Raw genomic sequence first — 20,499 nt, forward strand, 5'->3', positions numbered from 1 at the left:
CATGTTAAACCACAATATATCTTGTAAAAAGCTTTGCAAGAAATTTCCAAAAATTTAAGCTTTGAAAAAACTTACTTTCCAAGTCACACATTTGTTTAAAAGTCTCTTGCATTGACTAACTAATCACCTTTGAAAAAAAGTTAAAAAATTTATTTCCTTGAAGAACTAATCGCTTTCGAAACCTAAAAATTGTCACACTTCGCTTGGCTTGCTCACTGAACTAATGACTTAAAAAAAGATTGGAGTTTTTTAACTATGAAACTCTTTTAAAGAGATAACACTATTCGCTGTCTTGTTTCAGATTATTAAACTTAGATGCCTGATGAGCATTTTACAGAAATGCCTTCCACTGTGTATCGATCCGAGTTGTCCTTCGCAAATGGCGTCCTCTTTCTACAGGCTAGTAATTAAATAGTTCCGAGCTTAACAAAGTCTAATTCATTCTGCTACAGAGGTTTTATCAAAGTCATGGCTCTTAAAGTGCGCCAGGCACCCGGGCCAATTTCCAAAATCAAATGTCACGTTGTCGCCCATGATCATAAATGGCGCCCATTGAGAAACTTTGTCAAAGCCGTTATTTCTCATCCACTTCCTGGCCTTGTGTAGAGATTCACTGGCGCTTTCACCGCGGAATAAATGTTTGTAGAAACAAGTCATGAACTACTCTGTGGCTGTGTCATCCGATAACTCCTTCGGTTCTAATCTGTCCATGAGCACTGTGACAACAACTAAGCACCACTAGTTTAGCTCGCAACCGAGTTTTTTAAATATCCGCCATCTTATCGTCAAAAGATAATCTTCTTCTCGAGGAAAAGGTAGGAGTAGGGTAGGGTGCTTAGTAGAAAGAGCAATCTCCCCTTTTGGCATCACCATGTGTAGCAATGTGTAGCAGGCTCACTGAATTTATCGCTTGGAGTACAGAATGCTTTGTCGCGGAATCTCCTATCAAAGGTGTTACACCAAGAAGTCTTCCAATCATCTGTGCTTCCTTTGTTGCACACGATAATGGTTCAATATTTCTGCACCTTCCCTTGTAAATCACCTTTCCAACCACAGGGTCACCCACTATCAGTGCCCCGGTCCGACTGTGATAGTCTGGAGGACTGTCTTGAACAAGCTTTAGAGTCGTCAGAGAAGGAACCAGTCGAATCTTGCATGTCTCTGATAAATACTTGCCTCCTTCATCAGCCAAGGCTGCAAATGGCACTTGGTACACATAGGAATCAGGGACAATTATGATTTCGGGCTGCTTGAGTAAACTGGCCACAGGAGCGATGATTATCTTGTAACACAAATGAAGACTTGTTTTGAAATATTTGGATCGATCCTCGCAATTCTGTTCGGGTAAAATGGCGCGGCTGCGGGAGGCTTCTTTAAAAAACTCATCCAACTCAGGGACTATACCGGTCACCTTGTTTTTGTCCAGGCTCACTTCCTTTCTGAAAATTGAATGGCTCCCGTTGCTTGAATTATCCAAAACCGTACATCATTTTGACCAACCCAAATGTACAGGCATGCGTAGTCTGCTTCTTTTGTGATGATCTCTTGAATGCCACACCAAGATTTTGGGTCACTTGAGATCTGTTCTTTAACAGAGTACCGAGCTGCTTCCAAATTGGCCAAGCCTCTTGCCCTTCTCAGCTCTTCGACGTAAAGGGCGTCTTGAGGCTTTCCAGTGGAAGAGAGCAACCTACTGAACAACTTGTAGGGAAAGGTGTCGTGCTCTTCTAGAAGAGATATTCGAAACTGATCGTTTTCTTTCAGAAAACCTCTCAAAGTGTCGAACTTCTCGATGCCTTGAAAAAGATAGAAGAACCCTCTTCAAAATGACCACTTGACACCTTTAACACCGATAGATCACAAAGGCAGTGAAACTCATTCAAGTTATTTCCAATATCCCTACTTAATAGGAGAGCCTGCTTAACGTATTCTTCGGCCATGTCATATTTACCAAGCGATTGAAAACACAATCCTAAATCGTTGTAGTTGACTACTCCTTCTCTCTAGCCGATTTCCATGTGAATTGTAAGGGCTTTCTCGTAATATTCTTGAACCTTGTCATATTCACCACGCTTACAAGAAGTTTTACCAAGGTGTCTGTGATCCACTGCTTCTCCGCTTCTTTTATTGATACCCTTTCTAACTGCCATTGCCTTCTTTACATAGCCGTCAGCCTTGGCATACTTTCCGAGTGAGAGAAACAAACCTGTAAGGTTTCCATAGTTTGTTGCTTCTCCATCCCTTTCACCAATTTCTATTCTGATAGCGAGTGCTTTCTCCTGATATTCACGGGCCTTTTCATACTGACCGAGTAATTGCAACAAATTTTCTAGGTTTCCGTAGCTTGTTGTTTCTCCATCCCTGTCACCAATTTCTATTTTGATGGCGAGTGCTTTCTCCTGATATTCTCGGGCCTTGTCATATTGACAGAGTGATTGGAATACAGTTCCTAGGTTTCCGTAGCTTGTTGCTTCCCTATTTCTGTCGCCAGTTTCTATTGCGATAGCGAGTGCTTTCTCCAGATATTCTCGGACCTTGTCACATCGATCAAGTGAATGGGACAAAGTTCCTAAGTTTCCGTAGCTTGATACTTCTCCATTCCTGTTACCAATTTCTATTCTGATAGCGAGTGCTTTCTCCTGATATTCTCGGGCTTTGTCATATTGACCGAGTGATTAGAACACAGTTCCTAGGTTTCCGTAGCTTGCTGCTTCTCTATTTCTGGAACCAATTTCTTTTGTGATAGCGAGTGCTTTCTAATGATATTCTCGGGCCTTGTCATATTGGCCGAGTGATCGGAACAAAGTTCCAAGGTTTCCGTAGTCTGATGCTTCTCTATTCCTGTTACCAATTTCTATATATATTGATAGCGAGTGCTTTCTAATGATATTCTCGGGCCTTGTCATATTGACTTTGTGATTGGAACATTACTCCGAGCTTTGCGTAACATAGTGCCTGGCCATGTGTGTTTCCCATCGTTTTCATGATGTTTATGGCTGATTCGTAAAATTTCCAGGCCTCCATTAATCCATTAATTTACTTTGTACCTGAAGTACTTGTGCCAGGTCTAAATGTAGCCATCCTTTTTCAGCGGTGTCATTAGAGTCTAGGTATAGGAGGAATTCCCTGAGGTAAATTTACTGTACTTGTCTAATCCTTTATATTAGCGTAAGCACAGATTATTTTCTTGTAGATGGCTCGGAACGTAAAGTTTGCCAATGAACAATCGATAGCCCGCGTCTGACTGTGTAATAGAATCAAACATTCCTTGTATATCTCGATGGCTTGCAACACGGTGCCAGTCTTGCGAAGGAACTCGGCGACCACTATACCTATGGAGATAGCTGATATGGCATCTGTTATTCTATCCATCTTGACCCTGTTTCTTCTCAGTTTGGAAAAAGGGAGAAATTAGTGAAAACTTAAACACGGATTGTTTTTAGAAAATCTTTTTAGTTTTAAATTTCAAATTGCAATTCTTATCTTTCCCTCCCCGCCTTGAAGTCTTTTTGTATTCACGGGCGGCACACGTAAGTTTTTCTACCATTCGCAAACCATGTCAAAGAACTCTAATCTCGGCATCGGTAAATTGACGTGGACATTTTTTCGCGCACTTTTTTTGCTTTTTTTAACGAAGTTTAGTTAATTGTTTTTGAGCTTTCGTTTGCGTTATTTTTTGTAACCCTTAATTTTAGCCAAATGTTGTGGTTCATTTAACAAGTTTAATACATATTTTCTGAGGAGTTTGGACTCTAGCCTCTTTTTCGTAGATGAGTTTTTTACATGGTCCGTCAAAAAGGAACACTTTTGCGGTCTGTTCTATTGGGGTGTTTGTTACACTGTCACGCGAATCACACAAATTAGAGACCAACTGGAAACTTTAACTGGCTAACAGAACACAACTAATTTCATTTGACCTGCTGATTCATATTATTTTACAGTAATTCAATTTAATTATGTAAGAAGGAGCAATGCTCTTAACAAAACCGATTTACTGGGCTTTCAAGGGAGCTCGTGTTGCATCGTACTGCTTACTGCTAAATTTAAACTGCCCAGCCCATATCTTAATAATAATCGCACTTCCTTGCAACAAGTTCGCGTTTCTAGAAATTAAATCAGAAAGTAGGCCTTTCTTTGATCTGCTTCCTGAAAATATATTGTGACTCACGGGTTTTGCGTGTGTTCGGAGAATGTTCCATATTAGCCACCTCTTTGTGAAGGTCCTGTATTCAGTGGAGTGGTTGTTATAATTGTCCGCACATAATCGATACGCACTTTATTTGATGATCTTACATTTTTATGAGTAAATCCTTGTAAAGGGCGCACTATTTGTCGATGTTTTTGGAAGAGTATTATAAAGTATCGAAATATAAACAATATATATATATCTTATTCAATGGAAGGAGTCATAGTTTCGTTTCAAAGAGAGAGCGTGGGACAGTGAGATTTCTATATGCTGTTAATATTGTTATTCTTATAATTTTCTTCTGAAGCCTTCATAACGGTATTAGTGTTGTTCAGATTTCTAAAACAGTCAACACTGATGCAAAATACCTTTGAAGTTAGAAACGTTCCTTATTCATAATGAAGGAAAAGGGACTTGAATAAGATCTTCTGAAGGAAGTCAACTTTTTCCTGGGAAAAAGAAGAAAAATCCATAGTGATAAGTCGGGAATTTATTTCTTGTCACGCCATCATACTGAAGGTAAACGGACTGAATCAGCTCATAATTTATTTTATAATTAAGTTTATACCAATCTGACAAAGTCTTTCTTTCGGAGTCAATTATTTTTTTCAGAATAGGCGATCGCCCAAATTTCGGACAAAAATTGATGGGGTGTAGTTTGAGGGGACCAATTTTGTTCTCTTTCGCAGGCTGCAAATGTAATGACCTTAGAGTAAATAAATATATATATATTTTTTGCCATATATATGATAAGTTACCCGTTGCGTTCTGGCAAAGAATTATTTAACGACTCAGGAGACAAACAGTCACTCGATACCAACATTTTTATACATTCATGATATCTTCCTCAGCTAGCCATTTTAATATTAAGGAATGGCATTGGAGGGTATGTTGATGACTGTCGAAAAGTTTCATTTTTCACAGGTTTTTTCCTTTCGGGGTAAACCGCCAATACTCTTGTAAGCCGTAATTTTTTTTAATTTTGGGTTTTGTAGCGTCAAGCGAAAATTAACCAAGGATATCGGCCAGTGCAATCATCCGTTGAGTGTTCGAGACATGTTTAATTTTCAAATCGTGTCCAGCTCTTTTGTATTCGTATTAAAGGCCCGTACATCACAGATCAGCTTAGGAAAAAAAACCCCTATTCCTTAACGCATTATTTAGATAGTTTATAACTTCCTGTTTTTGCTGTTTTTGTTAAAGGTCTTTGATCAGAGTACTCATTTTTCCTTCAAGTTATCAAAAATTGGTGTTAACAGCTTCATCTACTCAGACAACTCATGACCAAAAGGATTTTCGTTTGCTTGTAACCAGCTTCCCCAGCAGTGATGATAATTAAACATCATGGTTTGCTCTTAAATCCTTGTTAGATGCTGCTTTACAACTCCTCTCCGCCCCTCCCTCATTAAAAAAATATACCCACTAATATACCTGTACTATTGGTAAAACTTCCGGCAAATTCCGAGTAATTAGGGGTAACTGACATTAGAAGGAAATATCACTCCTATGAAGGAAGTTTCGATGAGATTCAGAAAAAAGGCTTTCCAAGAAACTGAAAAAAAATTAAATTCTCGAAAAGCAAGAAGCCACGAAACCTAGGAACTTTGCTCCGATCACTAGGTCAATAAGACAAGCTCTGCGAAAAACCGGAGAAAGCAAGTCTTGATTGTAATTTTGTGTGAAAAATCCAACGGTTCTTTCAAAATAATGTATACTGAGACCGGATGTTACCTGCAACAAAAGTGAATTCTTTCATTTTTGCATGCTCACATCCGTCATCGGTAAAAAAGTTGTACCTACAAAACCAAAATACATTTATGTACATTAGATGGCGCCGCTTCAAAAGTAGGAAAACAAATATCCGTCTCTCCTTATCTTTCCTTCATTAAAAGGAACAAAATGATTTTCATTTAAGCTTTTGTAACGGACATTCGGAATTCGTATTTTTCACATAGTGGTTGGAATTCTGCGCGAGGTTGATGCGTTAGTAGAAAAAAAATCCGTAGTGAAAAGTCGGGAATTTCTAAAAATTATATTTTTTTGTCTGTTGTCTCGCCATCAAACTGAAAGTAAACGGACTGAATCGGCTTAAAGCCAAGAATCTTCGAGAAAATTTATTCCATCTGGCTGTCTATTTCTGTTCGACTGTCGGTTCCGCAGTCATTCTCTTCCCCAGGCCCGCTGAACGGCCAAACGTAAGCGCCAGTGGAAAAGGTCCTTTTAAGTATTTAAGTATTTTATTGTTATATATATTTTTATTTTAAGTATTTTAGCTCTTTCACTCCCTGTAGCCTGAGAGTTTTTCGCCATATTGTAGACTTTTATTTCAAAGTACACAAAAATAGAGATCAAACCGAAGTCATGAGTGGAGTACAGGTTCAAGCAGCGGTGTTGTCACGAACCGGAAGCAGAATGAGAAAAGCAAGTTTGAACGGCTCTTGAATATTCGATTGCTCTTCGCCTTTCACCAATAAAAATACTACTTTTTAAGTGAGCATCATGAAAAGCCATCCATAAAGTTATCCTAATTATCCCGAGTTATCAGGGTTAATAAGTCCTGTAGGCCTGAGAGGCATGAAAACGTGTCACTGACAAAAGGTATATCAGGCGGAGCAAAAGCTCAGTACGTGTGTTTTAAAACTTTGTACATTTCTTAGCCATCGTCTGCAAAACAACAATGTGAAAAATTATCATATTTTCGTGATCTAAGAACGGAAACCCCGTCAGCAGGTTATTCCAGTGTCTGTTTGAAACTCAACGCTGTTTTCTAGAGTGAACTATTGTCTATGGGGTGTCCGCCTACGAGAGAGTATAAACATTTTCAAACTGTGGCAAAACCGGGAATTGCAAAAAGTTTTCGTAAGTTGAATTGAACTGTCCGCTTTTGAGAGAGTCCGTTAGCGCGGAGAGTTGGCTGTATCCGTACATCATAAAACTTCTTAAGATACGGATTTTGTCTAAGAGATCCTATGGTCCAAATCTCGAGCTTAGCATAGTTTAAACTGTTGCTAAGTAGCTTCAAATGGTTGCTGGGCCTCTTAGTCTATCTGCCATTAAATGCTTATCCAGTCATTCTCCCGTAAGCAAAGCCATCTGTACTTCCCTTACGTATGATTCATGGAAACAGTGGTCCTCCAAATGTTGCACACAAAACGCAAATCTTTTAGAAGTCTTATAAGAGTTATCCTTCCAATAGCATGAATCCATGCACGTCGCAAACTGCCACCTTTATCATTCTCGTCAGCGAGCGTCAGAAGGAAAAGAAAAATGGCCAGCAACGCAGGTTACTCCCTTACAAGCAGCGAGAAAAAATGAAACCTCGGCAATGAATTACAAATTTTATTAGGGTTTCTAAAGTAAAGAGGATACGAATACAAAGAAAAATATGTTATCACGAATTGAAACGGTACAAAGTGGCATTCATGTTTAAACAAGCTACTTATGACGGAAGACATCGGTTACATCAAAATCCTCACAAAGTTCATTAGTCATTCCAAGTTCCAATCTTCTTCGCTACATAGGACATCAATCTTGTTAGGTAACAGATAGCTTTGATAGCCTTAGCTCAAACAGGCTCTAGCTAGAACTCGTTGCTATTCTAAAAAGTCTATCATAAATGACAACGGTGCTTACAGTCAGTTGAACAGATTATGTTATGGTCTATCTATTTGCTTTCTCTTGCTAAATTTTGATCATCACAGGAAGGCGAGCAACTTGATTTGTAGAACATCCTGTTGGAAAAAAAAAGTTTTCAATCAGCGACAATTAACACATATTCACCGAAGTGGAGGTGGCTAATGGTGAATATTTACCGAGCGGCGAAGCGCCCATCTAAAATAATGGAATATTGTAGTACAAAAATATGACCGTTTAACTTATTTATTCCTGCAAATTCAGCCAAATATATTGTCTTGGCACAAGCGAACTGCTTCTCTGCTTACAATGACGCAGAGAGGTGCATCGCCGGGTTCCTCAGACATATGCCAACAGCGGATAAGACAAACATGGTAGAAACTGCGACAATAAAACAAAACAATTTCCTTACTTTATTACTGGAAACGGTCGTCGTTGTGGCATGGAAGTCGTCTTATTGCCGGTGTTCCCCCGAGGATTCTATCATTCCGCAGAACACACTGATTTGAAATTCCCTCAACACCGGGGTAATGATTATTGAAATCCCTCGCCGCTGTTGAGGCTCTCTGATTCGCTCTGGTATTCTCCGCAACAGCTGTTTCATTCCCTGTCTCCTGAGAGGTTTTCAACATGTTGAAGATTTTTATCACAAAGTACATGACTATAAAAATCAATACAAAAGTAGCAACACTGAGAAACTCGGAAGTCATGACTGGAATGCGAGTTGCGATGGCTGCGTTTTTCGGAAGCGTCGTGAGAAAATGAAGGGAAGACCAAAGGATGACAAGTTATTGTACTTCTGTGACGTTACGCCATGGTTCAATGCCCAGATCGTCTAGCCTTCCTTCAAATAAATGCGTACGCTAATTATTCTTCGATCTGCTCTGTTGGGGACCAACTCGGCTCTGGAATTGACGCTAGCCATGTGCTTACACTTTCTATAGTAATAGAATTCTGGAATTTAACGAAGAAAAAAAACGACGCTGAGCTTTGTTTTAAAACTTCCGGTGTTCCTTTGTTTATTTTCGCGCCATTTCCTCGCTCTGTTTCCTGTTACAAGTGCATAATCTTTTTATCAAGCACCGGTCTTTGTCCCAATAGAGTCTGCTAAAAAATTACAACTCCTTCCAAACTGGCACATTTTTCGCCTAAAAACCTTACGGCAAATTGTTTAGAAAAAAGGAATGTTATTCATAGGGATTGAAGTTCAATAACAGCGGAGCGGAACAAGTAGTCAGAAGACCGCGATATATGCACAATGGACTTAACCAATCAACCATCACCAGCTGAGACAAAGGTTGCGACGGGGTAACTAGGTATATCTTAGGGCAGTTTGATCGGATTTTATCCCGCAAGCTCACAATCAGAGATGAAATGACATAAAATCTAAGAATATTTGGCACGAAATTTGACACAGCCAAGATATTTGAGGACAGAAGGGAAGGAGTCAAGGTACATTTCTGTGTCAAGGAATTCAGGCGCGTTTAAAGCTACAAGAATTCACTCGGCAATTGTCAAAGGCAAACAAACCTCACTTCCCTGTGAGGCACAGAATTTGAGTAAGTTTGAACACAATGGCCGCGATGGGCCTATAATGGTTTATGCTGAAGAAGCCGTGTACAACTACAATAAATTTGGACACTATAAAGTTATTATGGCACTCAAACCGGTCGATAGTCTTCGCAATCAGTTGTTCTTGCAAAGGAATCTACAAAACACAACAAAGAGGTGCTAATAAGTAACAAATCTTCGCACGTCCCTGTTAAACAAGCACCGAACTTTAAGGGAACACGAACAGATGGCAGATTTCTCGATAGCAAAGCGGCTGCGCAACTTCGAGAACGAAGGACACTGAAACCTACTTCTCAAACTCATTAGTAATTCATGCTGAGAAAGCAAAGGAAATTACAACCGTGAAGGAGGTTTGGATATGTGATCTTAATTATCATAAAATTTGGTGAACTTTTGCTGTGATTTTCTCCAAGAATTATTAATGGTTTGAGAAGCTATATCAAACATTCGAAAGGATGTTTCATCCGATATCCAAACACCTTGAAGTTGGTTAAAGAAAAGGTAAAAATGCCCCCCCCCCCCCCCCCCCCCCGGCCCATATACTACATTATGCATTCAGTTCTTGGGTAGAAAAACAATGACAAAAACAATACATTGCCATTGAGAAAACAGATTTGTCTTACAATAGCACGGGGCTGTGCGGAAATTTTACCTCTTTTGGTAAAATTTCCGCACAGCCCCAAGCAACATTATGCATTCAGTTCTTGAGTAGAGAAAACAATGACAAAAACAATACATCGCCATTAGGAAAACAGATTTGTCTTACAATAGCATGGGGCTGTGCGGAAATTTTACCGTTTGATATATTTCTTAGCAGTCGAACCTGGACCCGTTCGAAGAACTAATCGAATGCTACACAGCTCGCAAAGCGATCTATGATGATCTCATGGGAACAGGACACATCGAAGTCTTTTAGACAAACTCGACAACTTGTACAAGCAAAGAAAGGAAGAGAGGTTAAAACATTTGGTGCAGTTTAGCAATCTTGATACGAACTGAGATAAATACATCCACGGGTTTAAGAGACCACGCGGCAGATTTAGAGGAGGCAAGTAAGGAAACAAAGTAGACTTTAAAACTACCAAAGATTCGAGTATCTGCAGTGTCCGCATTATCCGAGAAAGTCTCGCGAAGAAAGCTAGATATAAAGCACTGGCTTGTCCCAAGAGAAAAAGTAGGGGGTATTTCGTTGAAAGCGCGCAACGCGAACTTAGAGAATGTCACTTTTAAGTTACCGGAGCTCTAGTACTCAGTGGCTTACATTGAATATTTTCATGAGTGAAAAACAAAATCTCTGATTCTTCCTTTACTGGTGATAAAGCTCGCAAATCTTAACACGCTTGTAGATTATCTTTTCCGTAAAACCTCTTACTGACAGAGTAGGGGGGTTTTATTAAGAATCATAAATGATTTGCCTGTCGTTCGCCAGTTGTCTTCATTTAGGCATTTTATAGGGACCTTCAGTCAGAACGGCAACGCCAAGGAAGACTCCGAGTAAAAAATGAATTTCTGCCTTTAATTAGAATTTCAAAAATAGCTGCATGTGTTTACCGTCTCGTACGGCGTCAACCCACGACGGCGACAGCAACGAGGACATGAGAAAACAAAATATCTAATTGGCAGAATAGCTCAGCACGTGTGTTCTAAACCCTTGTACATTTCTTGGCCGTCCTATGCAAAATAGCAACATGAAATTACCACAATTTGTGTCGTCTGCGAACCGAAACCGCGACGGCAAATTATTTTAATTTCCATTGGAACTCAACGCTTCTTTTATCCGTTGAGGTGTGCTTAAGGTCCCTATTATATGCGAGTCATCAGTCACGGTTTATTAGTCAAAAGGATTCCATAATCACTGACCGCACAAAAGACGATAACAAGGTTAATTTATTTGTATATATTAAGTCTCCGCAAATGACTGCAGTTATAGGACTAATGATAGCTGAAAATGTTACAACTTAGACAGAAGTAAATGGCAAATTAAAAGTGGGTGATTACGTTACCCTACGTTTTCGTTTTCTCCTTTCCGACATAAAGCAATCTTGTCATTATCCAGCAGTTTTGATAATTTTTTACCGTAGAAACACTACTACACTTTACTCAAGTATAAAAGCTACGGAAAACATAATCATTAGGTGTATGCCTATCACTTCCTAAATTGCGCTCTTGCTTCAAACTTTTCCACTTAACAAACCAACCACTTCACCTACATAATACAGACGTTCAAGGAAGTTCTGTATTGCCGCTTGGACATCGCTGGGAATCGATAGCCGTGGAATACTAGTTGGCCAATATATTTAACTTGCGACATTTTAACAGTTCAAAAAGTTACCTCAAGTTGAAGGAAACCACAAACAATTTACTTGGTAAGATAGGAAGAACTTCTAAGAGTTAAGCCCCAAATTAAAATGTACTGCAAGTGACACACATGAACTGAATCATTCAGACTCAAAAATATTTTGATAAGATGCTCGACCTGCGGTATTTTTTCATGTTCAGACCAAGGAGAACAAATCTGCGTCCGCAAGTGCTAATACGGTGAGCCAAAAAGGAAATTTCTGCAAAGTTTTTCTGGGTCCAGCGGGCAATGAAAGGGAAGTTAGAAAGTGCTGATACAGTGAGCCTAAAAGGAAATGTCTGGAAGTTTTTTCTAAGTTCGGCGGAACAAGGAAAGGGCAGTTAGCGTTGTAAACGTGACTTAGAAACCAACATCGCTGTCGCATCCACTTCCGGTCATGTTCCAATTATTTAGCACACGGATGTTTGGAGAGAAGGTTGTCGGAAATAAAAGTGTAAAACTGCATGGCACAACTTTACCCCAGAGAGAATTATGGGTAGTTTTCAGGTTAAGGTTCCTTTACTCTTGATTTAAAGGAAATCTGAGAATACGTCACTATAAGCACGAAGCATTGCGGGTTTGATCACAGGCAGCCCAAGCTCCAGCTGTGAGATGATCATCTTGCGAAATAAGAGTGGCGAATATGGCGAAATTATAAGAGTTTGTATGGAAATATTTACGACCGCTCTTAGGAATATAAGAGAAAAGGGCTTTTCTTTACGTAGTACACCTAGAAATGAATAACTCGATAAAATGGGTTCTTTTCAACATAGTAAATGGTCAGATAGCAAGCGATGCACCGTTGAAGTAAGGGGAGGTATTTTTATTGAGAATTTGACCGTATTTATATAACTAAGAGCGGTCGTAAATATTCCCATACAAAACTTTTATAATTTTGCCATTTTTTGCATGCTCACATCCCTCATCAATAAAAAAGTTGTACCTACAAAACCGAAATGCATTTACGTACATTAGATGGCGCCGCTTCAAAAGTAGGATAACATCCGTCTCTTCTTATCTTTCCTTTACTGGAGGGAACAAAATGAATTTCATTTAAGCTTTTGTAACGGACATTGGGAATTCATATTTTTCACATAACGGTTGGAATCCTGCTCGAAGCTGGAGAGTTAATAGATAGCGCTTCGGCTAACTCAGAGGATGTCGGAATTTAATCTTCAGAGAAGATTGCTTGATAGAAATCATTATGTCCAGTGTCGGCTAAAATACCAGTTAATTCGTGGAATTTAGTCAATGTTTGGTAGGTCTAGGTGGAGTTAAAAACGTTAAACTGACTTTGCCGTTTATAAATTTCTTTCAATTTTTATCGCACATATCAGAATTCGCTTCCGCCAAGTCATTTTCACATCATTCATAGCTGAACGAGGTTTGAGACAGTTTTTAAAACCTATCATCCAAGCCAGAACGATCTCCTTAGTCTATGTCGAGGCAAATTAATGGAAGTGAATCAGTTGTTTTCGTAGACAGCACTTACTACAACCTGTAGCCTTCAGTGCCCAGCTAAGGAAATAATTTTAACCGTCTCTTTTCGTCCTTTGAGTGTTTTGCAACACACGTCATACGTCAGTCATATCAGGCAACCAATAAAAAGAGGTTGTCTGTTTCTGTTCGACTGTCGGTTCGTAGTCATTTTCATTCCCGGGACCGCTGAACGGCCAAACGTAAGCGCCAGTGGAAAAGGTCCTTTAAGTGTTATCAATGACCTTTTAACCTTGTCCGCTTGTCGTAGGCCGATTTACGTAGGATTTCTTTTACACCAAGCGCAGGACAATCTTTTATTTGTGGAGCGTTATTCTAATGTATGCACCGAGCGCCTTTTCACGACAATTCACTTGACGTGGAAACTGTGAGAAATCACCCAACATGAACATGGAAATATTCTCCACAATTAGATATAAATTAATGAACAACCGGTAAGCGTATGAGCCAAGTGAGGAAAACGAATGAACTCGCTCCAAGGTCAACTGGAGAAGAAGCAAGGAAGTAAATGAATTTATTTGTTTTCATGCTAATTGTCCCTCAGTAATTCGTTAGGGGAGGAAGCTTTCTCTTCTATTCTCCTATTCTCTCCTAGACCTCTCTCAGTCTCCAGGACATTTTCGAGCGGGCGGAGACAAGCCTGGGGCGAGCTAGAGGAAGCACGTGAGGGTGCCGAGCCTAAGGTTGATGCTTTTGGACGATTTAAGTTTTTAACTCTGACAACTCACTTTTAAACGGTCAAGTCTACGAAATACTTTAAATGAAGTAGACCTTGACGCGGAAGCTAAACAGTGCGCGCAACAAAGAAAGTGTGATTTTATTACAATTATTATTTTAGAAATATTACATCACAACTTGGATTAAAAAAAAAAGTTTCCTCTACATGCTTTTGTCAAGAGCCTTGATGCCTTTCTTGCCTAAACTTTGAAAATATTTTCATCGAATACTAAGTAGGCGGCCAAGAAATAGATGACAATGATGTGAGACCAAAATAGCTCGCCACACGTGTCTTTATGATCTATCAGACATTAGCATTATAATTGCGAAGTAGACCTTTCATAGCTAGGAAAACTCAGATATTCAATGCAAACAAGCATTTAGTAGTTGACAGAAAAAAAGAAAAACAAAACATAATACAAACGAGTATAGAGTGTAATTAACGTCAAAAATAAATGTTTAATTATGATATCCACAATTTCAGTGATGACATTGAGATATGCAATAGTGCCACTCCAATGTGACGTCTTAATATGCTGTTTGGTCCTTGTGTTATGACATTATGCTATCACATTTGACTATTTTGCTTTTGCAATGTGCTGATTTGTCACTGTACCTTAGCTTTCGACTATTACACTTTGCTATTTTGCCATTGCATTCTGGTATTCCTCAATTTCGACATTAGGAATAGCAGTTTTACTGTTGTGATTTGTCATTTTCATAGCGTGCGTTTCATTATTGTGTTTTGTCAAGGTTACATGCAGTTCGGCATGACACTCAGAAACGAGTTTCGGACAAGATAAATTATTTCCCGCCAAAATTATAATTATGTTAATTTGTTTCCGTGTACTGGAAAATTTTCGAAATTTATTTCAGCCGTACACGTGACTACAAATCAATATGGCTCCAGTCTCTGGTCGGGAGTTACTACATCACGGGCGACGAGCGGGGATAGAAAAAACGACCCAAATACGAGTGGTCAGCGGTGAAACAACTTTCATACTTCATATATAGACAGATCATCTGTAGTATCAGGAAACAATCGTGTTGTAAAGCCGAAGTGTAAACAGTTTACTTCGCTAAATAAAATGTTAAGCAATTCAAAAGTGTTGATTGTACATATATCTTTTACTGCTTTAATAAACAATGAAGGCATCGGTGGCATCCGAAAGGTACCAGGAAGAATTAAATGTACGTTTTGTAGTTGCAGAAAACAATCATGTTGTAAAGCCGAAATGTTACTAAGTTACACTTCGCTACTTAAAAAGTTGAGCAATTTTCCTCAAGCTTTAACTGGAACAATACTTCTTATGCTCTATTGACCAACGGAGGCATCGGGAAAGGCATTGCTGACACCGGGAAAGGCATCAAGAAGAATGATATTCACGTTATGTAACTTGCTGTGTGACGAAAAAAACGTATCTTGACTTGTTCAAAGCATTAATCACAGTTGGCTTCCTTTTCACTTGAATTTTGTATCCACAGCTTAAGATGAGAAATTTAAAATTTCTATCAGCTGACGTTCTTTTACTGCATATTATATCTATTCAATCGCCCCCAATTCACGTGGAAAAAAGGCAAGTAGGAAAACACTGAGCTTCGAGAAACAGCCATGTTAAGGCTAATGTATTTACCATTCCTTAAATATTTACAATCAAGACCACTCGTTTTAGGAGACCGAGATCAAAAGATCCACACGTGCAAATAATGCTGTTTTCCGTTCGAAATGTTTTTCTTCCTATTCAATTGAACAACTGACTTAGCGTTTAAGCCGAGAAAAAAATCACAATTATTGAAAAAGTCATAGACAGGCCTACACAGACTCCCCTGTGTGGTTTTACGTTTGCGACGCAAAAGCCTTTAATTAAAGCTTCGCTCTGACGATGATGGGTAACCACGTGCTTCAAGTCGTGTATTGAAGTTACACATGGCCTCCTGGAAATTTCTTTCCGAGGAGTTTGTTCTTAGAAGTCTGATAGCTTCTCCTTTAATAAAGCCTTTCTTAACACTTGGCGGGTGGCAAGATGAATAGTGTGTATATTGAAAGGTCTCGGTCGGTTTGTAGACTGATTTTTCAGAGATGACACTGTTGTACTTTTCAACATGTTTATTATCACTCTGAAAGCGTGTACATATAAGATCTTTCAGCTCTGAAAAAAAAAGCCTAATTGAAAAAACGTTATCTGAGGTCTCGTTTGCCGCAAGGCAGTCGACACTTAAAAAACAAACCAAAAAAACTACAGGCAAAATATTGCCTTTTGTAACAGCATACCACCCAGGGGTTAAAAAATTTAAAACAAATACTGATGGAAGAATGGAACCTCATCCAAAATCAGCCACTGCTGAAAACAATTTACAAAACGCCTCCGATTATATCATACAAAAGAGGTAAATCGCTCAAAGACATACTCGTTAGAGCGAAGCTTTAATTAAAGGCTTTTGCATCGCAAACGTAAAACCACACAGGGGAGTCTGTGTAGGCCTGTCTATGACCTTTTCAATAAACATTTCGGCTTTACAACATGATTGTCTCTGGAACAACAAATTATATGTCTCTATATGAAGTATAAAAGCTGTTTCACCGCTGACCGCTCATATTTGGGTCGTTTTTTCTATCCCCGCTCGTCGCCCGTGATGTAGTAACTCCGTCTCTGGTCGTCCGCCTGAACTGACTAAATGAGTTTTAGACTTTTTCATCGCCGGAATATCGCTGAACGACCCCGCTGAACAAGAAAGACTGCCTTCCCTTCGCTACGTAAGTAACCATTTCTTGTTTGATACATCGGTGTTTGCACTCGTGTGATATTTGATTGTTCTGCTTTGAGACACGCGGTTAACAATACTCTTGAGCAAGGAATTAAGATTTAACTCATTAGCTTTTACTATTTTTATCATCCAATCACAGGTCGGAGCCATTCCTGTAGTTAGTCGCTTGTGCCGGAGAGTAATGTGAACACATTACTATGCTAAAATGGTTTGTGAGTCGTTTTAGTTCTCAGCGGCAGAATTTCGCCAAAATTGGTGTTTTTTGCCAAACGTGGTAGGTAATTTTACAACATGTTTTAACCAAGAGTTTCATTCAACTACATATATCTAACCCAAGGTATCTTTCTGGACTGGAATGTCGGAAATGGTATGGTACTGTGTGTTAACTAACTTTGTAGGCATAATTTTCAATAGTTTGTCTGAGTATGTCAGGGTAGCTGAGTGAGGCTGTTAAGTTACACTGTTTTACCTTTTTTTATCTTCAACGAGGTCATAACATGAAGCAATTTTGTCTTCATTCTTTAACTCCCAAGATCTGTTTGCTAATTCTCCCGTCTAGTTTCTAGATGTTTCCTTGTATATTTGTTACAGGAATTTGTTGTTAGATCAAGATAACGACTTACTCTTTTATTGGATATTGTATTAATAATTTAGGGAGAAGTTACATGTAAATCACATCTGAGGGTTTAAGGGTTAAACAACGTGATGTGATGCACTGCTACCTAAATTTCACTGAAGTTCAAAATATCCAGAACTTTAGCATTCCCTACAAATTTATTCAAACTGCAGCTTACTAATACTGCAGAGCAGTTGCAATATGCAACTCTAATGCTTATTTAACAATTTTGACAAGTACTAGTTAATCTTTCATTTACTCAGACTGAAGGGAAAAGGAAATTGTTCATTAACTTGAAAGGTGATTGATAAAGAAACCTTGAGACTTCACCTTACCCAGACTATTTTTTCCACAAGCCTGGTGTAACCAACATGCCAGCAGTAAATTTTAGATGAGTTTAATTTCCTGATGACTGGACTGAACTCTTCTATCTACATGCCATATCCAGTGGTTTCTAAGTAAAGTATTACGAACATAATACAACAAGAATGGAATGATTAATTATGAGATTGGAAATAACATAAGAAATACAAATAACAAGAAATATGTATAACATAGGTAATACTAATAATATAGGAAACATGGGTCACTCGACAAAAGAGCAATTTAGCTGACGATTTTGGAATATATGGCTGGGATAACAAGGTACTGGCAAGTACCTTTTAACTCAAGCTCACACCTTTTTTATTTGCATGATCTGCGCAAAAGTCAAACTTATATGGCTAGCCGTGTGGACAGGGGCTAGGGGGGGATTGGTTTTTACACCTGATGTCTTCTCTTGATTTTCTAAGCTGGAAGAAAATGTCTTGTATGAAAGTTGTGCTCAATGGAACAACACCCACCTTGATCTTATCCAGTTGTTATTGTTAGGTCCAAAGAAGTGAATTTATCTCACATTTTTGTGAATAAAGATATGTAATTGTTAATTTGCTGGGCAGAGTTTATCAAGCAGTGAAGATGATGACATCGCCTGAAAACAAAAACCAAAAGAAAATCGGAAGAAGAAGAAGAAAGGAAAAAAATATATTGACTCAGGTAATGTTTTAGTGTGAACACTAACAGTTTCAAAAGGAACAGATGTTGAGACTCTACACAAACTATTACACCTCTGTTTTTGTTTTAATGGTGTACTGTGCTGTACAGTGTCCTTGTCAGTTCGAAATGCAATTTGCTTTTTTACGAAAACATGATGTAAAAAGATTCACATAATGATATGTACAACATCACAATGATGTCCTGACCCTAGTTCTAAATTAATCTTACATCTCTGTTAGATTCTGATGAAGATCCTCTTCCTCCAAAAATCAGGTATGTGATTTGTTTTTTCAATTTTGTTCCACTTTATACAGTTGTAATTAACCTATGACCCTAATAACACCACTGAGTCAAGAGTCAAGGAAATGATCACCAACTATAAAAGCTCTTGATTATTAAACAAATTCTCCTTGTCAGCACCTTGGAAAATGCATAGAGAACACTCTGTATGGAGAATATGGATCCTGATGTCAGGTTGTATTCAGAACTTGGTTCTCTTTCACTCATCTCTGTTTCAGAAAAGCCACATCAGTAAAGAAGGAGGACAGTTCAAAAGCTAATAAAAGTAGAAGAGCAATCAGCTTGGACTCAGGTAAGGAAATTATGTCTACTTATTGAGGGTACCTGATACTTTTTACATGAGAGGTGATGTGGAGACTTTATCTTAACGGGAATTGTGATATCATCTTTTTTGTACAATTATGTATATTTTTAATTTTTTATGGGATTAACAGTTTTATTAACAGGTTAGAAAGAGAGAAAATATGAATTTGGTTTAATTTTTTTTCTTTGGTTTTATTTATCTTCAAAATGTGATCGTTTTGAATTTCATGTGAATGTGAAAACATTTTGGATACTTTTCATGATGAATAAGATGGCCAAATATTTTTATGTGACTGAGTTCGACACAAGGGTTTTAGCGGTAACCAGTCAACTCGCCGACGGACCAACTCGCCGATGCCAACTCGCCGACGGACCAACTCGCCGATGCCAACTCGCCGACGTATAAAATCAAGTAGAGACGTCGGCGAGTTGGTCGTCAATCCAATACAACTTATTAGAAGTTAAACATACATAAACATATTATTGATGGAATGGGAGGGCTGGATAGGGAAATATTAATATTAATTTTAATGTGAGGTGAGCTTGAGGTACAGTAAGATGATGTCAGTTTTTTTAACATCACACATGACCTTTAACATTGCTTATGTATTAGCTTGCCAAAGAAAACAAATCCATCTGCTTCATTCAGGGTTCAGCGCACTTACCATTAGACCCCTCTGCTTTGAATAGAATTTGAATATTATAGCACTTGAGTTATATTTTGATGTGGTTTCTGCAGATGAGGAAGAAGTTGTGCCCAGTAAATTAAAAAGTCTGCAAAACAGACAGACAATGTAGCTTGTAAAGAGGTCCAGCAAGTTAAAGAGAGGTATCATCCATCATTCTCTTTCATTATATTTGACATTTCAGTACCAAACCATGGTGTTTGTTTAGGACATAAGATTCTTCTAAAATTATCGAGCTAAATTTTGTTTTCTGTTTGTTTGTTTGTTTTTTCCTTTCTTCCATCAAGCATTGAGAATGTTAAACCTGTCATAGGACACTACTCTTATGCTAATACATTTAACCCTTTGACTACGAAGAGTGACTAGCATCTAATTTCTCTTTACAATATTCCCCCTGAATCAAACATTAATATGCATCTATCGCTTTTTTGTTGAAATTGAAAGTGGTTTATTTATATGGTCCTCTTTCACTGGAGCTTCTTTTTGGTGAAAGACGATTTATAAAAATTTACTGTGGATTGTGTTTGCTTTTCTTGTTTCTCTAAAATTTTAACAATTGGATAGGCATTTGTTACACACAGGTGTCAAGGTTAAGGGCACAAGAATAGAGGAAATGATCATCAACTAAGCTCTTGATTGTTAATCAAATTCTCTTTGTCAGTACCCTAGGAAATGTATAGAGAACAGTATGGAGAATATGCATACCGAGTTCTAGGTGTTAAGGGTGAAAAATGAAAAACAAACAAACAAACAACAGCAACATAATAAAGACAGTGTCACACAGTCATAAAGGGTGAATTTAACACAGTGTTGTTGTGTTACTAAAATATTTAACACTTGGATTGTTATT

General features: G+C 38.4%; 1 long non-coding RNA gene and 1 pseudogene across 1 annotated transcript; one reads left to right on the forward strand and one right to left on the reverse strand.

The window, feature by feature from the left end:
• Positions 1-835: 835 nt before the first annotated feature.
• On the reverse strand, positions 836-3,372 carry LOC136282463 (tetratricopeptide repeat protein 28-like; annotated as a pseudogene).
• Positions 3,373-16,559: 13,187 nt separating this feature from the next.
• LOC136282111 (uncharacterized) lies at positions 16,560-20,203 on the forward strand. Its single transcript, XR_010718098.1, has 6 exons — positions 16,560-16,698; positions 16,849-16,983; positions 18,264-18,360; positions 18,600-18,633; positions 18,879-18,952; positions 19,703-20,203. It is a non-coding gene; the product is annotated as an uncharacterized lncRNA (long non-coding RNA).
• Positions 20,204-20,499: the final 296 nt, after the last annotated feature.

Source organism: Pocillopora verrucosa, chromosome 7 (assembly GCF_036669915.1).
Source record: "Pocillopora verrucosa isolate sample1 chromosome 7, ASM3666991v2, whole genome shotgun sequence".
NCBI classification, from domain to species: Eukaryota; Metazoa; Cnidaria; class Anthozoa; order Scleractinia; family Pocilloporidae; genus Pocillopora; species Pocillopora verrucosa.